We start from the raw sequence: 18,823 nt of genomic DNA, 5'->3' as shown, positions 1-18,823 counted from the left end.
TTAATTCTTTGAAATAAAAATTATAATTAAATTATAAATAATTATAAAAATTTATGTATATTAAAATTCAGTTTTTTATTATCTTTCAATATATATTCAATATATATCTTTCAATATACTTTAATATACAATAAAATAGTATAAAATATATATAATAAATAACAATATAATGTATAGAAATCTAAAAATCTAGAAATATCTGTAGAAATATCGATACGCTTTAAAATCTTAAATAGGTGTGAATAAAATAAGCAGGCAAATTAAAATAAACTTATCATCCTATATTTGAAGTATACCTATATTTTTGTACTAATTTATCTACATTGTTTATTATTTATTTTTCTGGCTTTTCGTAAACTCTGTTCCTAATTTTATAATTTTACTTAAAAATTTTATTTTATAAAAAATGTAAATTGTAAATTTTATATTTAATACTTTTTTTACCAGTTAGTTTTAACTAACTTTTACTTCTATCGTTTTAGAGACTCAATTTTTTACTGTACTTCTTTAATATTCTTTAGGCGACCAAAAATATGTAGCGTTTTAAATTAATTACTTCACTTTAAACTTTTTTAAAAAATTGTATTTATAAATGCTATTTAAAAGAATACATTTCTTGCATATATGTGCGCGTGTATTTTATTTTTTATTTATATCTGATTGTCTGCAACAATTTGATTGACAATGCCAATTCAAATACTCATTGTTATATTCTGCTTAAATTAGGTTGATTGATTCAAACACGGATTGGTTTAACGTTTTTAACGTTATTGACTCAACAATATCGTTACAGTTTTTTTAGAATAAATGTCTACAATGTTATTATTTTGTATTATATTACACTAAATTTTAAGTCTAGACATTCTAATACAATATTAGAAGGTACAAAAAAAGAGGTCTAGACATTCTAATTTTGTTATAATATATCTAGATTTTTACTAAAATTATCTTACATTTCAATTATTATTAGTTTAATTGCATAATTAATGCTTGTGCAACGAGAGAAACGAAAGTCAAAATGATATAATCGTATACCCAGAACAGTTAAATATCTCAGCCGTTATGCGTCAAATTAACTGTCTACGTCAAATTCTGTATAGTACGATACTAATGGCACAGTAACACCAAATGAATTATTCAGAGATTCTACTAATATAGCGATATCGAACTAGTAAACCGGCTAACCCATAGTCTCTTGAGAATTAGAGATTTTGTATTAGCTCGTTCTCCAACGCAACGTTGTTCGCCAATTACGCAAATATTTAATGACAAGTTTGCTAGGAAGAAGCTAATTCACGTCGATCAAACGCGACATCAATAGCGCCGACTAATCATTAATCGTTTACAGAGGTGAATTTTGCATTGTAGTTGTCGATTGATGGCCAACCACTCTCACATTATCGAGCGGTCCTTTTATAATCAAGAATTTTGATCACGGAAAATTAATAATTAAAAGATATTAAACATTTGGAATAGTCTGATATTAGATGTAGAATCTGAATGAAAATAAAAGATGAACGAAGATAATACAATCATATCAAGGAGTAGTTATATAATTCCACTTTTTTATTCATTTATTATTATAAGTTATAGATGAAACGTCCATTTTGCAAAGTGCCTGTGTGCAAGTCCCTAGACTAATTAAACTAACTCGACTTTTACGGTGATAGCGGTGAACCAAAACGATGGACGAAGGTACGAGGTTGATTGATGAAAATAAAAATCAATTGGCTTGAGAACCTCTCGACTCAGAGTAGAGAGAAATTAAGCGGATTTCGAATGCAATTAGTCCGGAACTAATTTAGAGTATCTATACTATCCTACTGAACAGTCAATAATACTTTATTTTTCTATTGTCTAACGATTTAAAGTATTAAAAGTTCAGTTAATTTATTACAATGCCATCCAGTAGTATTGACTTCACAAATTACGTTTTATCAATGATACTAGACATTTATATTTTTAAAAAAGTTATTTGAGATAATAGGAGCCAAGTGATAATCGAAATCTAATTTGATCTTTTATTCATATTTTGTTCTCTAAAACATAAATATTTTTATCTGTTTATCTGTTAGAGAATTTTACTTAAAATAATAATAATTAAATAAAATTATAGAATAAAATTCTTTTATATGCTTTTCTTTAAAATTGATTCTTTTCAGCTTGAATTAATTTCCAAACTTTTCTTTTTATCTTATTTCAAAAATGCAATTTAAAAAATGGTGCAAAATATTAATACGTTTATCATCCGTAAAATAATATTACGTATAAACATTTTCGTACACATTTGAGACATATGATTTTAATTAAAGCTTCTATAAATTGTTATTTAAATTTATATAAAAATATCTATGATCAATAGAAATAAAAAGTGTAATCGATACATATTTAAAGATAGAAAATATAAATATAAATTTATAAAAAGCTAAAGTAGATAAATAAAATTAATGTATTAATATATTACTAAATAAATGCGGAATATTTCATGAAATATGGTTTGTTTACGACATATTTTGATTATTCAATTAAAATAACCAGAGATTGCAGCGGCCTTATTAGCGTTACATACCAGAATATTGCATTCGCAAAAGAGGAATTAGCTTGATTGCCACGAGATTCATCGAGGCATACCATTCAGCAAAAGCGGAAGATTCACCAAATTGGAGTCGCGCATCAAAGCGTTAAAAGCTTAAGACGCGCGACGCATTGTTGACTGCAGCCGCGAAGCTTGACTTAAATGATCCGCTAATTAGACGCTAGAAATAACGCGAATGCTAGAATTATTGAGCTGCCAACATTTCAACGCAAAGCGAATATCATCATTGTGACTAAAATAAACGCATTGTAGTATACAAATTAATATTCACTGATGTAAAAAAGAACATTGAAAACATTTAAAACATCTTTTGCATTATAATATAAATAAAATAATGTATAAACCATATTTCCTGATATTTCCTCTGGATGCACAAAATCAAATTTTATCAACCCTACTTAAACCCTATTAAAAATTTAAAAACTTGTTAAAATTAAATAGCATAAGTATAACGTTAGTAATAACATATACTCATTAATATAAAATAATTAACTAATTCACAGGAGGAATATTTAAAATTTTATATTTTAGTATTGTAGAATGTTATAGTATGCATTTAAAGCAATTAAGATTCAAATCTATTAATATCTTTAATGGGAATTCATCTTTCTTTTTACTCGTTCAGTGTCATTTGTTTTATATTTTAACGACGGTCTTCCCCGGCTATTATTCGTAAGAGATTCGCAAAGCTAAAACCGGGGAGATAAATGCACGTATTCGTCCGCCGCATGGTTGGATAACAACGGCGAGAACGCAACGGTAATTAGTGGTGCACAATTCAGCGCACGGACGCTCCACACAAAACGACCCGTAATTTTATTCAGGTTGAAGTGATTAACGCTCGGTGACGCGTGGAATCGGCATCATTTTGCGAGCCAACTGTGCATAATGCCGAAATCGATAAACGCGCATTTAATCTATTGAAATAGTAACTTTGTAATATGTATTTCAGTCTTTGAACTATTAATAATAACGCGTACGTATAATAGCAAAATTCATAAAATTACGCAATAGAAATCGATTAAGTTGACATTGTACTGCTATACTCTTTCTTTCTCTATCCATCCATAAATTTTATATAAGAATTATAATAACAAAAAACAGAGAGAGAAAGAGAGAAAGAGAGAGAGGACACGTTTTGCCTTGAATTTATTTAATAATATTTATTCATAAAGATATAAAATTCACACTTTCAGAATTACAATGTGAAAAGAAATTTTATATCTAAACAAAGAAATTAAATATGTTGAAAAAGATTATTAGTTATGGGAAAATTATCTAATTATTTTTCGATTATAACAAATTGAGTTAGCAAAGTAACATTTTTTAGTGATAATTAAAATACGTCAGTAAAATGCACGTGGAAATGATATTTTCTTATAGAAAGCGAAAAGTTTAAACGCTTGTTGTTACAATTATGTCTAAATGTCGAAAACTGAGCGAGAAAAATAGGATGGATTTTCGATTTTTACGTATGACTCGCGTTTTCCAAGACAAAGACGAATGACCGCGAGAAGCTCGGCCGAAGATTTCAATTGGAATCACGTTTCTTGTTGGGCGTACCTTGTCACGAACAACCAACAGCCCCTTTCTGCTTTTCGATGCAGAAGCGATGACGCGAAGTACACACTCCTCCTCACAACCAACGGATACATGTAACTCGAGAAAAATTTTGAAACCGCGCCGAGACCGTCGATAAAAAAAAATATAAAGACTAAAACATACAAAAAAACATTTAAAAAAATTAAGTATCACTTGAATTGATTTTGTCACATGGCTTGACCTATTTACGTCGAATGATATTTACCACTCGTGTCCCATGGTAACGGACAGTCTATCGACCACAAACCGTCACGAAATTGGCGCTATTCGATTTGAAAGTCGAAATTATCTCATAATTATGTTTCATTATTAAACAGCAATGTGTATGTACAGTGTAATTTGCATTTAACCGAGTTCATTTTAAAAAATTAAAACCGTATAATTGACTTTAAACACTTTTCTTAATGCAAACATTACTCTATTGTAATTCAAGTTCTGTTTCATACATGACGCACATAATGCAATATTAATCCTCGTAGTCCACCAAACATTAAACAAAGATAAAGAACGCAAATCCAAACCGGAATACATCCTCAAATAGTTACGTTTAATACGTAATGTGTAACAATATTATATATGTATGTTACAAATTTTAATTTTATTTTTAGATAAAGATTTATTATAATTAAAATAATCTCTTTAATTTAGCATGTTTTTAATTCCGACACCAGTAAAATGTTAAACAAAGAAAAAAAAAAAATTTTAAAGAGTAAAATACTCAATCGTCAATTTCAAAGAATATAAAAAATCTATAATTTAAAGTATATTAATTTTTTCATAACTTTAATTTCCTTAATTCTTAATCATTTCAATGCACTCTCGGAGTTTTCTATTTTCGCAATTCATAATTTTCTTATTTTTAATCTCAATCACAATTACCCTAACTTTCGAATTGTTTTCACGTATTTTATTCATCTGTAATTTTTATATGTAGTATAAAATTTTTACATAACATTTGCATAGAAGATGTTTGTGCAGCTAAAGCTTTCCTCAATAATTAAATCTGAATTGCGTTTAGAATGTGCCTTAGCAAACAAAAAACGTAATCCCTAAAGATACATAACAAAGTAGCTTTCGCGGTTTAGAAAATTACACAAAATAATAGGGTCAAACATAAAATCTAAAAATATATTGTATAAAGAAAGTAGCAAACATTTCGAAATGTCAATTTGTAAAATAATAATGTTATCAAATGTTATGCAAAAGAATATAAAAAGATGTAACCGGGTTTTCGCATTTTCTCTCTGACAATAGCGTTATTTAACTTAACGAAATAAAATACATAATGAGAACACGTGCGCATTTATGAATTTATGAAATTTGCTTCGTTAAGATATCCCTTAGCATAAAAGTCCCTTATTATAGTCAAGTTTATCGTGTATAAAACATGAATAATATAATAAAATATTAGCAATAATAATGAAATTAGAAGAAAACTAGGAGATCTAGGAAAACGCGGTAAAATCAATTAAATTTTTTATTGCTTCGTGCCAAAATCCATCGAATAAATTATTGCGCTTTTCAACTAAATCCAGCTTTCATTAAATGAATCATTTTTTTAAAAACAATTGAGCGTATTAATTCAGCACAAATTATAATGTCATTTATTGTATGCTTTATGTGATTAAATAATTCGCAAATTTTAAGAAAAATATGAGTGCAAAGTTACAAGAGAAAGAGAGAGAGAGCCTATTACTTTTAATTACATAATTTTTTAAAATAATTATTTTCTCTCTGTAATCAATTTAAAATACAAGAACTTATTTTTATTATATATATTTTTAGCAACACAGTAAAAATTATTTTAGATAATTTTACAAATCTTAATAATGCATTTAGAAAATGAAAATTTATAACACTTGGATGTTAATTTATACACATTAAAGATAAAGCAATTACATACTTTTTATAATATTAATTCAATTCGTTTAAACTGATTTAAAAGATATCAAAAAAATATTCAATAAATTCTCGTATTATTATAAAGGAAAGTTACCAAATATTGAATGTGCCTTCAAAGTGGCATTCTTTATTTCTCAGAAACTAAATTGTAATAATTCTAAAAATGTATTAATAGTGATAAAAACGTAATTTCCTTAAATAATTGAAGGAATAAAATTCCTACATTCATGGCTCATCTATATAAGCATCAAATAATTATTACAAAATATAAAAATTTTAAAAACTGTTATCTTATCTAAAAAATTTTCTAATATAAAACTGCAGTTTCAAAGTTTTGTTTTTAACTGTTTAAGATACATTTAAAAATAAAGTAATATGCCAATATTGATAACTTTTCTCTGGTACATAAAAAACAAATAAAGATAGTATTTTATTATTAATGTTCAAGCTAAAAGAGATAAATTGTGACTAAGAAAAAAAAAAGGGAAGAGTATAAGCATTAAAAAAGAAGTTGCATTTATATAGAAGTTTCGTTTCAATAAATGCCTCGAAAAATATGGCAAAATACTGTCATAAATATCAAAACAGGCTTTCTCACTTCTGCATACTCATGCCGTTTTCTCCGCGGCGTGCTTTTACGCGAATTCGATTTGCTCGTAAAAATCGTACGCTTACACGTACAACGGAGCATGTAACGATCGACCTATAACAATGATATGCGTCGGCGTAACACGCGCACAATACGTGACAAGCAAGTGAACCGCAGCCGGAGCGCAATTCGATCCAATTAAGACCACCGTGTACGCCGTCTATTCGATGTTTCTTTCCTCCCCTCACTATGCAAATCCATCAATAACCCCCGGAGCTATGGTCAGATTAGGTTAGAACGGTCAGTCTGCGAAATCGCTGGCAGATGGGGCCCCTTAACTTTCGAAAACGCGCTATATCACAGCCAATTCTCCCCCCTCTCTCCCTCTCTCACTCTCTCTCTCTCTCTGTGCGCCCTTCCCGCACCCGCCTTCTCTCTGGCGAGTTACCGGAATCTCGCCCGCAGCAAGCGTTTTACCAAGCATAAGCGTTTGCATAACCCAAGATTGACTTTAAGTTCGCTAACCACCCGCACCATCGCATAAGCGAACTTCGAAGCGCGACGACGTGCGCCTTGCGAGAAGGGCGCACATTAAGCCGCAACTAAGCGCAAACCTCTTCGTCCTCGGCGGGAGGGGGGTGAAAGGGACGGAAGGGTCGGGTGATGATGATACTGCACCGTTACAGCGACGACGGAGACGGCCCCTCGGGCTGTGTCCGAATGTCCGCGCGCGTTGCCGCAGTGTACCGGCTCCGCAACAAACTCTCTTCCGGGAATTATTAACAAATATGCGAACGCAAGCGGGTAGCGTAACGCGTCAAGTGCGAAGTGAGTCCGGAGCGGTCGTTCCCTCGCTCGCCCCCCTTCAACGCTCCCCACCACAACGCTCGCCTCCCCCCTCCATCGCCAAGAAAGCTCCCGTGCGACGTGCGACTCTCTTCAAGGACATTTACGTACGCGAGCCGTTCGCGCGCAACGTACTGATCGTCAACACGCCGACAACAATATCGCGCCGATATCTCCGAGTATTCTAGAATTAAGGAGGAATCATTAACTCACTGTTCGAAATCAGCAGCAAGTAGTCGGACGTGGCGCGCGTCGTGTTCGTAGGTACCTCCTGAATGTTGACTAGCGAAACTGCTGCCAACAGAATAAAGTTGAACACGCGCGACTTTCCTCTTGGTGAGTTTAAATAAACTGAATTTGCCTGATAATCGGGGATCGCGTGCCACTGTGTGCGGAACATAATCACGATTTTTCCGTTGGCCGTACATAAACGAACGCATACACACGCATTTCGCAAGCGATACGTTACTTTTATTACGAAGAGTACGTACACCGCCCGACAATTGCTCGTCACTAATGCACTTCTCGCGGGGTAATAAAGAAAACGCGGCAAGATAGCGCCATCACCCGGCAATGACTCACTAGATACATTGATCGATCTAATTATCGATATCTGCGAAATTGTCGTTAGGTCGATAAAGCTCAACGCCTCCCTTATCCGGCGAGGGGTGTCTAGGAACGAATCATTGTCGGACAGTGTACATAACCAAAGCCATGGTGTATCCGAGTGTGTCTACGAGCGTAATCAGGAGACGTGAATACGGATGAGATTGTTAAGAACAGAAAGCGCAAAGTAAGCAGCATTCTCTCTCCTCCTTAAAAAGACCGAAGTGCTCGCTTTTTATTACTCGTCTCTTTCTACGTGATCCTTGCTTCCCGCGCTTTAGACCATAACCTTGATACATACGTATACCTTTTGTTAAAAGATTAATAATTACAAGCTGAAATTCACAAACGCAGCTCTGTGGACAGTTTATATTCAGTACACCAAGCCAAATGTAATACCAGAATTGTTTCAAATTTTGTGGAGCTCAAAAATCCGTTGAAAAATACAACTGTTTATCAGTGTAATTGATCCGACTAAGCAGTAAAAAAACGGTTCGATGTACGTAAGAAATATATTTTTACTTAGAAAAAATAAAAATTAAATAAGATCTTTAATGCTTAATGTATCTGAAATGAAGTCTTTAAGACGATATTTACGTTTACGTAAATTTTTCTTCGTAAAATAACTTTAAAAATTAACTTTGTTCAAAAATATACGAATATTAAATAGTACTTAAAAAAAAAATCACTCTGCATAGCCAATATACGAAGAATGCATGGATGTCATGTACGAAAGTGTAAGCTAGCCTTCAGTATTTTTATTTCGAAGAACGAATATAATATTATCACTCGTAAAATTGGACACAATAATAAAAATCTACGTACTTGCACGAATAAATTTAATACGCTTATTATATGTAATAAATTTCAGGATTTATTATGTGCGCGAATAAAAGTTTTGAGTGTCGCTGCGAATTCGAAGAGTCTGGAGCATTGTGAACGGCACGAGGACATTCGCGCAAGATTACCCAAGGATCTATATTCCGGGGTTGGCACAGCGAAATTTAAAAACTTACCAACTTCATTTTGCCGGCAAACTTTACCAACGAATATTCTCTCCGAAAGCGTCTTTACGCGCCCACCGCTACCTTTTCGCGGCACCTTTTTACTTCGACCTCTATCTACGCTCTCTCTCTCTCTCTTTCTTGAATCCACATGTGGATATAGACGTATGTAGCGCGCCAGATCTAATCTGGAAAGTTACGCCGTAAATGCGCCACGTGACTACCCGGAATGTTGAACTAACGGATTTTGCTCAAATGCACCCGACATACGCGCATGTGTTGCAAGCTAATAGAGCTTGCGTTGTGTAACCTAAGAATTACAGTCACGCTCAAGAAATTGTGTAAAGCCGTGTTTCACGAAATACTACGAATGGTAAACAGGTCTATCTTGCAAACATAGACATGTCTCGAATTTCGCAGTATTTTGGCCGTCTCGTGATTATCTCTTTATCCTTTTAATTTTACTGCCACATTAATTCTCACATTTTGCATTAAGATATTTGAATCGTTGATATTATATTACGTGTATATTACAAACAGTTTTTTAGATATAATAATAGAGACCACCAGAAATGTGCTGGCTTATAATTAATTTTTAAATCAAATTTCATTAAAAATTATTTTCAAATCTATATTTAGCTGAATTTTTAGATATTTTAGTAAAATCTTTTTCTTATAATATGTATTGTAATGCAGATTCAAAATTGTGTATTGTCAATTATAGCTGCGTTCTAAAAATCACTACCAGTATTAAAAATCTATAGTTCACATTACGTATGTTATACTATAGAATTTCAGTATTGGCAGTAAATTTTGAAACGCAGCCTTCAATATAAAACAATTGAAATTCTCTGTAAATCGAGAACCAAAAAAATACACAAAAAAAGTAATTTTTATTATCTCGTAAGAGTAACAAAGAAACATACTTATGTATTATATTGCTACGTTAAATATATTATCTACATATTGTAATTACATGGATATTAATTAGAAATAAAGTTTTAATACAAAATTATTAATATGAAGAACAGTTTTAAAGTAATTGAAATTTAACAATAGATTTAAATAAACACATACAATATAGTAACGTCTGTGTATGCATACCAATCATTCTATTAATTGATTTTTATATATTTTTTAATTGACATTTTTGTCTAATTAATTTTTTTAACGTATAACATTGCGTAATATTGCAAAAATTGCAATTATTATAAAATGAAAATGTTTTATTTAAATTTATGTATTAATTATTATATATTATTTATATTGAGAACGATTTCAAGAGTAAATTTTGAAAGAAAATTCCCTCTCTGTGTAAAAGATAATATCCTTTAGAATTATCTTTGTTTTTTTGTCAACACTTTCATGTAGTTTACAAAAAAAAACAATTAAATCTTTGCCCATTACAATAGTTATCTAAATGTTTTGCAACATATGACCACAAAATAGAAAATAAGACATTATGTGCATCTAAACAAGAAAAAAATATATCTCAAAATCATTTGACTGATAAAATATAATGTACGTATAATTTATTTAAAACTATAAGAAGTTACAAGATATTGACTGCATTTTGAAATAGAGCAATTAAATCCAAATGCATCATCAGGTTCAATATTCAAAAGCAAATTATAATCTGATCTGAACGCTTCTTTCGCAATGTATTGTTTTTATTAGTTATGGGTGATTGAATTGTTCACAATAGATGCGTTCTATCATCAACATATTCATTGGGTTATCGAATTGGTGGCGTTTGAGGATGGTTATGTTATAGCGGCATGCATGGCCCTTGGCGATATTACACGGAATTTCTGGTTACACCCGGGACTATCGGTTGACTCAAAGCGTTGCTCAATGAATACAACATATCTGGAATAGATGCCGTTAATTGAAGAGGCATTAATGTTAACCACTGAACTATGTGTCACGCTAGAATACCCACGGCAGCATAGGTTCACAGAAACATACAGGCGTAATTAACTGAGAAATATTGCATTTACTTGATTTTCGTTAATTTATAACGTTAATATGACAAGTGAAAATTAATAATGATATATTACACATATAATACTTACTTCTTTAACTGACATTATATGAATAGGTACAATATATGTATGTACAACAAATTACACATATTTTTATATAAATACATATATTTATATAAATAGAATATTGACAAAAGACAATTTGATGTATGACTATTGATAGGGAAAAACATGTGCATATATGTAATGAAAGAATTAACATTGTTTATATTAAATCAGGATTTTGATGATAATCAGTGGCAATGTAATTTGCAGTGAACAGTGCGATCCAAAAGTGACACGTGGGGCACTGAACAAGACGGGTCGGAAACGACGGAGAAACGGAGAGAGCAAAACATGGACGACCAAAAAGGTGAGTCATTAAATATTTCATGTATTTATATTAAATCAGGATTTTAATGATAATCAGTGGCAATGTAATTTGCAGTGAACAGTGCGATCCAAAAGTGACACGTGGGACACTGAACAAGACGGGTCGGAAACGACGGAGAAACGGAGAAGCATAACATGGGCGACCAAAAAGGTGAGTCATTAAATATTTCATGACTTGAGTAAGAGTATCATCTTGAGCTGCCAAAGGAAAAGTCGGTCGGTTGCGAGTGCCGTGGAGAACGGCGAAGTCGGTGGCCGGTAAGTGAGAGGGTGAAATAACGGCTAAATAAGTAAACGACGGCATACGTTGTAAGGCACCCTGTCCGGAAAATGGAAACTCGATATGGCAGCCATCGCTGCTTACCCACGGCGCTCTCCTATCGCGGAATTGACGGCCGTGCTCCATCATTGATACGAAACTCACGAGAAACACGTCAGAAATGTCCGCCGAATAAGACAAGGGTGGCATGTCATTCTCGATATACCGGCATGCACGCTTCGATATGAGGGGGAACAACGCCGTCGGAAGTTTTGCGTTTGCCACGAAAGAAGGCTCAGAGTGAAAAGTATCTGTCGGATAACTCACGCCAGCGAATTGTAAGAACGAATATTTTAGAAGAAGTACACACACGCGCGCGTACAATTCTTTTTTTAGAGAATTACTTTTTCATTTGCAACCAACAACGATGACGAAGTAATAATATAATTATTTCAAACACATGAAACGCTAAATTATTATCACTTTTTTTCTTCATTATCTGCACTTTTAGCGCGATGATAAAAATAATACACATAAAAAATTAAAAAATATATTACGAGTATTGAGAAAAGAGGACAAATTTAATTAATTATTTCTTGATAACATAATGTTTCGACGACAACGTAATATATCACGGCTCGATCAATAACAGTTTCATGATATATTACTCAGAAATGAAAGCAGTGTCGCGTGCATTACGACATTTAAAATCCGTGCATTTTATGATTTCATATAATTATCCTAAATAGTTTTTAATTTCAAAATTATCGACAATTTATAATGCTCTTATTAATTATTATATAATAATCCAAAATTATTTCGAATAAACTTTTAATTAAAATTATAATGAGATCTTGAGCTTGCTTTATAAATGATTGATAATTCGCGTCCAATTTCAGGATAAAATTCTATTTATAATTATATATGTGCCTTATATTTTGTATTATATGTATATTATATATTTTATTAAAAATCATAAATTAATTATAAATAGAACATATAAAAATTACTTAAAATTATAAATAGAATTTTATCTTGCAGAAGTAGATCTAAAGTAGGCTTTATGTACGAAAATGAGCTGCTAATTTTCCTACAATTAAATACTTGTACAAACTTAACAAAATTGTATTAGTGATTAGAGATGGATCATAGATATACTTTTTTATTACATTAAAATATTTTATCTGGTATACAAATAGAAAAATTTAATAGTACACAGTTGTATATAGTTTCGAATTACAAGATGACGAACGCAAGGATGAGCGCAACAAAGTCTTCTAACTTACCCATATCTTATCTCTCGTAGAGTAAAGCGAGGGTAAAAAAAGCGCGGCACAATGATAAATGGAATTCATTTGCTCCCGCAAGGCACGGAAGTCGTCGCTTCCGCAATGCAGTTGTACGCGCCGTGTTTACCGGTAGGACACGCATAAAGAGCACCACTTTGTTCTCATTCTATTTTTCCCCGATCTTCGCATGCGACACGACGAGAACGGCCTTCGGGCCACTGACCGCAGGCGGTGCCGACGGCAATTTAGTCCGTGGTGGGTCCCGTGTATTTCACGCTATAACACCCGGCCTCTCTCCCCTTTCACTCTTATTTCAACTCTGCCGCTTCGTTTGCTGCGAAATGGCTGGAATTAATGCACTATTGCCAAAAATCGCGTTCTTTATCCAACTGAAAATTTGACTGTCGCGCCAACTTGAACATTTTCGTTACCGTTAACTTTCACGTTTTATAATTTATGTATTTTGTACGCCGTCACTTCACAGTTTCATCGCAAAAAGTTTTCTTTTAATTAGAAAAAGTTTGGCATTTAAAAATTACAAAATTATAAGTAAAAAATGCGTTCCTCTCTATATGTATAATCGCAATCTGTGACGTAACTTTACTATACATATATCGATCTTTTTATTCACGTTCTTATTGCTGACGCGATGAAGGAAAAAATATAAGGCATTCTATATCCATGTTAGAGGACATAACTTGATCTGACAGGCGAGCTCTATTATCCTTCTTTCTATAAAAGAAACAATACGTCTTCTTTCTGTGTTTGGTTCTTCTCTGCCATCCGCTGCTTACATATTTCCCCTTCGCACATCTTTTATTTATCGCGCCGTCTACATTGACTGTTAGGTCTATTTTAGTCTTAAGTCCCTTGTCATACACTTTAGTCATATTTTCTAAAGAAAATCTAAAAATAACTATTAGGTTTGCATGTAATTTTGCTGCGTTGTACATGAAAGATTTAACTCCACAAACACAATTAGACAACTTTGCATACGTTAATTATATAATTGCCGAGTACCGCGGCCAATAATTGACCGACATTAAGGAATTAGTACGGCCGGTATATGACAAAAGTCGGTTAACAGTTTTCGCTAACTCATTTCGGGAAATTGTCATTAATCGGTGAGTAATCCGAACTAGATGGGAAATTCTAACAGCATAGTACGATCTACCGCAAGTCTTGATTTGCACAGAGCTTCTCATTAACGCTTTAATCACGTACGTAACTCTTGTGTTTCACTTCAACTAGTTGGAATTATTGCAATAAATTATTATGCAGTGAAAAAGAGCACTAAAAGAAATTATTTACACTGTTTTTTATCAGCACTCGTCTACGATTAGATTATTTAAATAATTTAAATTGAATAATCTTAAAAAAGATTTTTTTAAGATGAGTTTTAAAATATGATATAATCAAAAAAGAGCTATAGATTAAACATAGTATTTATATAAACGAAACTGATTTGAGACCGACGTATATGTGTGTGATGTATATACTCGTTATGTACACAAAAATGTGGAAATATCTCGATGTTTCAATCAGCATAGATAAATCTATAAAATTTCGTAAAAAATGGTACGATGAAAAATTATAACAGCCCGGAGGTTATTGCGGAAATAAAACGGTTGGAACGTGGAAATTGCGTTCGTAGTTTGCACCGTGGGGGAGGAGTACACGGCCGCATATATCGGAAACAAGTGATTTTTCGAGAATTCCGTCGGGTTATTCGAAAAATTTGAAATTACCGCATACTTATTACAACGCTCACCGCTGATCACCGGAGGAGAACGAGCATATATCGCGAGCAATCTCGGATATACTTATTGCCTCGATAATATTAGATCCCTTGCCACATGTTTTCTCATAAAATGAGATCGGGGCATGTACTTCAAAGGGAATGCTTCGTGGCATGGTTATACTGTACGGGGACATCATATTCAGAGGATATACATAGCGGCGTGTAGTAAGAAAACGCGCGCATACAGCCTCGTCGATAAAGCTCATACGTGCATTTATCGATAGTATTGCCGGTTCAGAGATCGCCCTGATTACATCTTGAGACTCGTAAGAAAGTCTTCCGCGTGATTCTCGTAGATTGGATTTCGCGTGTGATCAGTCAATACCGTGATAAAAGTATCGCGCGCTCGAGTTTATAAAATCTCATTTTGAGAAGAACGCCCGGAGCAAATGACGCAGAGCGTCACAAAAGTCGAGAAGGAACCCGCGATAACAAAGAATTCGTGAGATAAAAATTTCTGTCTGTCATTTTTATTTGAAAATTCATAAGACTTGAACAAGCGTTAATAAATAAAAATCATGAAGCGACAAATTAAATTTCTACAATCAAGCGAGCATGAAAAACATAATTAATGAAATAATAAATTACAAATTTACCCTTGCAGTGCAGTATAATGCAACTTTTTTTAAATTAATACACTATTCTTTCAAAAGTTATTAGAGACGATTTATTAAGATTACAAATCTAAATTCTATATTAATGTAAGTTAATCGTTTGTTTAATTTTACATACTTTTGCGTAATTTTTAAATAATTTCGTACAGAACATTACTAAAATATATCCCATAGATACGTAGATAACCCTGTAAATACTAGAAAATTTGGAACAATGGCATACACGCGTGGCATCAAAGTGACCTGGTTTGCAAAGTTATAACCATAGCGCCAGTTTGACTCTGTTGTTCTTGCGAAAATCAATTTAGAGCAACTGAATGCGATCTCGATCCGCCATAAATTCGCGCCTGCCGATTGAAATCGCGCGCACGTTTCGCGATATGCATTATAATGCATTTTCTACGTTGCGAGGACGTGACAGTTGTTACGGTTCGATTGATTTGTCGCCGTGTATGAACTTCCTCATGTATGTATATGGGCACTAATACAGAGGGACGCGCGAAGGAAAGCTTCGTCCTCGGTAATCCCGCCCGATCGAATAAATTTCGCACGATAATCTTTCGTTGCATTCGCGCGGACGACAGCGTCCTTCTTCTTCGCAGACACGTTAGAAAAGCTCATAACGGCGGAACGTACGGTGAATGGTGTAAATTGTGACACGTTTCGATCTTGCACGGCGATAGTAACAAATTGACGAGTACTTTTTTATTACGCGAGGATATGTCGCACGTGAGGATATTTGCGTGAGAAAAAAATTTGTCAATAGTTTTATCGTGTTCTTTTTTTTTTTTATTATACGCGTAATGGCGGCATCATTGTGCTCTTAAAATTACAAATAATGCGCTTTTAACGCGGTTTATCATTTAATCCGCTTTCATGCTTTTTTTTCTACAATATCTCAATTAATAAAAAAATAAATTCTGTAATATACGAAATGGCAAGGTTCGAAGATTGACACATGCCAGCGAATTCGCTGCCCCCTCAAATAAATTTCACACGATAATCTTTCAATGCTTGCGTGAGCGACGGCCTGCCAGGCTGCATTTTCTTTCTTCGCACGTTCGCACGAGTTGCATCGAGAAAGTTTAGTCGCGCGTGCGTGCGGTGGATTGAATGCGCCAAATTGGCGTGCTATTTGATTGGCACAAATCACCGACGAACTTCGCGCTCGTATCGGAATCGACGAAGGAAGCCTGAGAGAAAATCACTTTTATTCGTGCAGCGCGCGTATAATCTAATTCGCTCCATATAATCTATTCTCATTCAATCCGATAAGAATAGTAATTTGCATATGCTGCTGGCGCGATAAGAATAGATTCTACTAAAAATACGAAGCAACCTAACAAATACATGTTATTTCACTATTAAGCTCCCTTAAAACACCTTTATATGAAATTAAGGAATAGCGAATTAACATTAAATTATGTTACAATATTTCAATTATTTTAGTCAATAATACTGATATTTTCTATATATAATATCCATATTTAATATAAGAAAATACACAAATTCCATTTTTTTAAATATTTTATGCATAAGTACTAAATTGATGTTTGAAAGGTACCTAATTGAAGTTGAATAACAATAGCAATTACAAAATAATAAACATTTGACAATAATACAATTTTTCTAGTCTTTTGTATTCTCTCTTTGCAGTCTTATCAGTTTTGTCACATGGATTCTGCATAAGAACAAAGAGATCTGATTCGAATCGTACGAAGTTTTATCTATTATTTATTATATCAACTTTTCTCCATATAAATTCTGTTTTTGACAATTATATCAAGACCATACAACATTTATGTACGTTAGGTATTGGTTTAATATCATGTTTAAAGTATTCGCCAGAACATTGTATAAATATTATATATGCATATATATATATATATATATATATATATATATATATACACATATATGTACATATACATTTTAATCTATTGAATAAATATGTGGTTTATTAAAATCGATATCATTTTACGATTTCTTGTTTGTTCTAAGTCACGAACAATTTTATTGCAATAAAGATTCGATATTTATATTTGGGATTGAATGTATCTCGCTGAATGTAGCCGTAGGTATCTCTGTGATGGAATGACAGAGATATATGTGTAATCATGTAAAAATGGTATCCTATTGATTTTATGTTACTTTCTATATTGATAGCGATGGATTGGCATTCTTGTTTAGAATTGATATTCCGCCTTTCGCAGAATTGATATTTTGCTCAAGGTCCGTTTGGAAATCAGTAACGAAAAATTGATACATATGATGCAGGTATGAAATATTTTTTACGAAGATACATCAATGCCAATAACTATAGTAACTGATCATAAGACGCTAAAGGTAACGACTGTCAAAACATTAAAAACATTCAATTAAAAAGTATAATCTTGATGCTAAATAATGTCTCTTAATATCGATTTTAGAATACATTTTCTATAAAATTGCGCGCTAATATGGATTGTCTTGAAACATAATCCCAAACTGAAGTTAGAAATAATATTAAAAATTAAATTAATTATTAATAATAATAATGATGCTAAAGGAATCTTGAAACACTGTAAAGCACTTATTATGATATATACACACATATCACCTCAACCACAGTTCGAATTTGCAATTTCTTCATTCCATAACAGATATTTTACCGAAATTTTTAAAAAATTATTTTAAACATTCTATTTTTATTCTAAATTATAATAATATCTGAATGTCTGTTTTTATTGAAACTAGACATACTAAACATACTTGTCATATTTGATAGACCAAATCCAGTAATAATTTTAGGCATTTCTATATATTGCATGTAAACAAAAAATTATATAATTTCTTATAAAAATATTTTCCTCTTTTCAAATATCTTTTTGAAACAATAAAGTTTTGCGTTTATGTATTTGATTTTTCTATCCATGTTTCCAGAATTAAATATTATATAGCTAGAACAGAAGACAATATTTAGAAATATTTTTATACAAATGTTACAGTCATAAATAAACAACAGAATATATTTCTCACTATTATATTTCAAATAATTTACTCAATACACTGAGAGAAAAATATCAAAGTATTGAGAACCAAATATTTCTTATGATGTTTTCTTCAATATTTATTTGTTATAAAAAAATTTATTTGTAAAAACGAAATATATATTTCTATGAAATGCATTTCATTTTTCTTATTAATTGGTTTATTTCTTAGGAATAACATATTTGGAGTAAAATATACGCTATTTTTCATTAAAAAATTTTAAGTATTTTTCTCCAATAAATGTTTTATTTAAATAGGACGAATTAAA

At 32.2% G+C, this 18,823-nt stretch overlaps 2 long non-coding RNA genes across 3 annotated transcripts in view; one reads left to right on the top strand and one right to left on the bottom strand.

Annotated features, from left to right (window-relative positions):
- LOC118644316 overlaps positions 1-11,438 on the bottom strand; it is a 59,869-nt gene extending 48,431 nt beyond the window's left edge. Inside the window, exons 1-2 of the long non-coding RNA XR_004962119.1 lie at positions 11,221-11,438; positions 7,368-11,014 (exon numbers count right to left, since the gene is read on the bottom strand). This is a non-coding gene — a long non-coding RNA (uncharacterized LOC118644316). The remainder of the gene's footprint in view (positions 1-7,367; positions 11,015-11,220) is intronic.
- Positions 7,743-17,340, top strand: LOC114255508. Of its 2 annotated transcripts, XR_004962121.1 has the most exons (4): positions 7,743-7,871; positions 11,446-11,542; positions 11,618-11,713; positions 17,182-17,340. It is a non-coding gene; the product is annotated as an uncharacterized LOC114255508 (long non-coding RNA). The 2 variants fall into 2 exon arrangements; XR_004962120.1 differs by lacking the exon at positions 17,182-17,340 and having other exon boundaries at positions 11,618-15,411.
- The last annotated feature ends 1,483 nt before the right edge of the window (positions 17,341-18,823 follow it).

The sequence above is a fragment of the Monomorium pharaonis genome, chromosome 2 (assembly GCF_013373865.1).
Source record: "Monomorium pharaonis isolate MP-MQ-018 chromosome 2, ASM1337386v2, whole genome shotgun sequence".
NCBI lineage: Eukaryota > Metazoa > Arthropoda > Insecta > Hymenoptera > Formicidae > Monomorium > Monomorium pharaonis.
Note: the sequence above shows the minus strand (reverse complement) of the source record. Positions and strands in the feature narration are given on the sequence as shown.